Here is a 4,060-nt window from a genome sequence, read left to right as displayed (position 1 = left end):
TTGTCTAGATTTTCATGATTACAAACAGCGTGACTAAAGTCTTGATCATAACCTGGCAAAGGTCCAACCACACCTTCTGCAACACCCACATCTGGCCCAAACTACCCTGTATTAGTATTTATCTTGGGTCATCCTCATGAATATTTATATTTTTTAAATAGTAGCAAAGAACCTGATGCTCCTGTCTCTTTTCACCCACAGTGCTAACTGCATCTATAGGTAACTTTCAAGAAGTAAACTTCAAGAGATTAAGCACACCTCATCATTAACAGATATCCCAGACTGAGTGGTAAGTCATCAAATCAGATTCTTTATTTTATTTATGCAGGCTAAAAAGTCCGAATGCAGCAATATTTACATGCTTTTTCCTCTTCAACAGAGATATCACAACGATATCCGTTTGATCTTAAGCTGGATGTGGTGACACAGTGTGCATCCAACAAAAGGAATATGATTGTCTACACACGAAAAGTGGTTTTTATGACTTCTGCCCTTAGCTTCACCATCTTCTTGTACATGTATAACAACACCAACTTCATTAATTCATTTGAAGTTTCACGAAGAAATAAACAATGTGCATGTAGTTTCTGCATGAGTAATGAGGATGATGACCCCTGGTTCACTCAGCGATACAAGCCGTTCATTGAACCACTGCTGACCAGGAATAATAGTGCACTCAGCAAAGAGGTTTATCATTGGTGGCAGGTAGGCTAATCACATTTCAGTTACCTGCATCATAAATGCCACGATCACATTACTGGAAGCTGTCATCTTATATTCAGTTTTAAAATACAGGTTTTATGGGCAATATTCACAATAGTGAGTGAATATCTATAATATAATCATTAATGACATTACCTTGTCTACATAAAACAGTTCTCTAAATAAATCTGTCTTATTTTAGTAATTTGCAGTCTACCTGATTGCTGTTACTGTTACCCAACTACTTGATTTTTTTGTTTGTTTGTTTGTTTTTTGGGGGGTGGGGTTGTTTGTTTGTTTTTTGAGGGGGGGGGGGGATTTTTTTTTAAATCAAAGTGCAGAAATTTCTGCAGCTAGAATTCCATCATTACAACCATGTATTTGTGTGTTCTATGGCCAGCGCCTGCAGTCTGCATCACACAGCGCCAACTACACAGCAGTGATAGAGAAACTATTCAAAATCTTTCCAGACAATGCACAAATCATGGACACAGAGCCTGATCGTTGCAGGACCTGTGCTGTTGTGGGGAATTCAGGGAACCTCCTGGGATCCCACTATGGAAAGCTCATAGACATTCATGATTTTGTCTTCAGGTATGAGATCCTGGCTTAAGGTTGGCTGTATTCTAGAAAGAAAGAAAGAAAGAAGGAAAGAAAAGAAAAGAAAAGGAAAGGAAAGGAAAAAAAACTCCATTGAAGATCCCTAAGAATCCATGTGATAATTTTTTTCTGTTGGAAGAACCGCATGTGTCACATTTGAAAAACATTTGAAAAATTTTACCCTATAAAACTGTACACTCAAGGAGGCTAGATGTTCGGAGCAATATACTTTAATAAGTCACAATCGAAAATGAAAAGCGATGAGGTCAACTTTTATTTTTCATTTATTTTTTATTACTTTTTAAGGATGAACAGAGGGCCAACTAAGGGCTTTGAGAAAGACGTGGGGACCAAAACTACTCATCGTGTAATTTATCCTGAGAGTGCAGTGGATGTGGATAACTCCACTCATTTAGTGCTGGCTCCCTTTAAGACTTTAGATCTTCAGTGGCTCATCAGTGTCTTTACCACTAAAGACATCAAACGGTGAGTACAAAGTTGATATCACCAAATGTTATCAAGATGACGAGATGTTTTTTTTATTTGTATGTATTTTTCCTACGAATATTTGAGATTTAGACCTGTGTGATTCTGTTTCATAACTAGGCTCTCATAATTGTTTCATAGTTTATTGCACTGAAAAAACAAACTGAAATTCTTCACCCATGCCATTACTTCAAGCAAACATACTGAATTAAAACGACTGCAACACATTTCCATGCAGTGAATTGGTGTCTTTATTCATTTTTATTTTGATTCTCAGGACATACAGAATTGTTAGGACCACAATACAGGCTAATAAGAACAAGGTAAGTCTGCAGAAGCCGGAGTTTCTTAGAACTGTATTTAAACATCAAAGCAAAGAGACAAGGCAGTTTAAACTAGCCTGCAGTTTGAGACAGTTTGTACAATATTAGTGTATCTCAGCTTCATGTTCGTTTCATGCTTAGAATGTTTTCTGAAATAGAGTCTAATCATCTTATTTCTTTTTATTTTTAATTTAATTAAAACTGAATCGTAATCACTATTATTGAACATACTATTTACTCAAAAAAAAGGTTGATTTTGCTTTCTTTTGCCCATGTTTAAGGTGATGGTGCTCCATCCTGCTTTTATGAAATACGTTCATGAGTCCTGGCTCCAAAAACATGGTCGATATCCATCAACTGGCTTCCTCACTCTGGTATTGGCTCTGCATATCTGTGATGAGGTAAAACTATTTTTCTGTCGATAATTCATCAATTAAGCAATCCATTCATCCATCCAACCAGACAAAATTGTTTTTAAGTGTTGGTAAATGTTATCAGTTAACCCACCCCCCAGACGACAATTAAGACAATGGGTTTTACTATCGCTGAGGAGTACCAACATGCATTTCTTTCACACACAGTTTATGAGTATTCATCACAGCTTACCTGTTTTATGACATAAATCTTGTCAAGATGATTTTGTAATCTCATAACTTGATTGCTTTTCTCTCTTTTAATCGTAGGTGAATGTGTTTGGGTTTGGAGCCGATAAAAAAGGGAAACTGGTATCACTATTTTGAGAAAGTTCCTAAAATTCACACAAGCCAACATGGTCGAAATTTCGAGAAGGAGACAGCAGTACAGCTCTTAACAAAGAAGAAAATTCAGATTTTCAGAGGCTGGTGAAGAACTGAGGTGTTTTCATTACACTGACTAAAAAAAAAAAAAAAGAACAGATTCAAAGATCAAGAGGAAAAACACGAGACAAGACTTGAAAATCGTTGAAACATGTCACAAGCTGTATTTGATGGGTCTTATTTTAAATTGTGTTTACACAAATGGGGTATGAATGTGATGCATTCAAATAGCATCCTTTCTCTGTACACACACACACACACAAACAAAGATTTCTTCTTACAACAAGAGTACTACCACTTGCTCAGCTGTTTTCCTCTTAAAAGCCTTAACAGTTTTACAATCTCTGTAGAATCTGCATGGAGGCAAATGAAATGAAATAATTTTCAGGGAATAATTTATTTTCATTGCACACAGGGTACATTCATAACAAACAGCAGAAATGTTATGTGAAAATGTGTGTGTGTGTGTGTGTGTGTGTGTGTGTGTGTGTGTGTGTGTGTGTGTGTGTGTGTGTGAATGAAGAGATAATCTTGCTTATCAGCACTTATCAGGGGTGAACCTCCTATACTTTGATTGATGTTCTGACCTCTGACCTGTTTGACCTGAGTTCTACTACTAATGAACCCTGTTGCTCAGCACATTCATCTGGTCTCCCTGTCCGTTCATGACACCACCTGTATTACCGCTGGTTACAGCAATGATTACCATAGTTAGTTAGTATACAATGATTTTCAACACAAGTTAAGCTAGTCTAGTCACCAAAGAGTCATACTCAAGTCAGTCGAGCTGCTCATCTCCTCTGCTTTGTATCTAAAAATTACGCATGGACATCACAGTTGAGGAGTGTGCTTTTTTTTTTTTTACCCCAGGTGATGCTCATGGTAGTAAACATCCCTTGAAACATTCAACTTGTCAGGACAGGCCCTGTTCCAATTGTTGTTTTACACTAACAGGCATTTCTCTTACATCAGCATGTGCAATGTAAAAACAGCTTCCTACAGGAAATGTTGAATTATGCTCGACCTATCCACTTGTAATAAATTGAACAATGCCTTTCAGCAGCCTAATCTGATATTACGAGTGTGCAGCTGTGATAAACTGGTGTGAAGGTGTCGTTATCAAAACTGTGGAGCAATAACAGTTTTTGTAGT

General features: G+C 37.0%; 1 pseudogene; it reads left to right on the top strand.

Annotated features, from left to right (window-relative positions):
• The first annotated feature begins 450 nt into the window (after positions 1 to 450).
• LOC115823723 (CMP-N-acetylneuraminate-beta-galactosamide-alpha-2,3-sialyltransferase 1-like) lies at positions 451 to 2,957 on the top strand (annotated as a pseudogene).
• The last annotated feature ends 1,103 nt before the right edge of the window (positions 2,958 to 4,060 follow it).

This window comes from Chanos chanos, chromosome 11, assembly GCF_902362185.1.
Source record: "Chanos chanos chromosome 11, fChaCha1.1, whole genome shotgun sequence".
NCBI classification, from domain to species: Eukaryota; Metazoa; Chordata; class Actinopteri; order Gonorynchiformes; family Chanidae; genus Chanos; species Chanos chanos.
The sequence above is the reverse complement of the archived record's forward strand: the minus strand, read 5'-3'. Positions and strand labels throughout refer to the sequence as shown.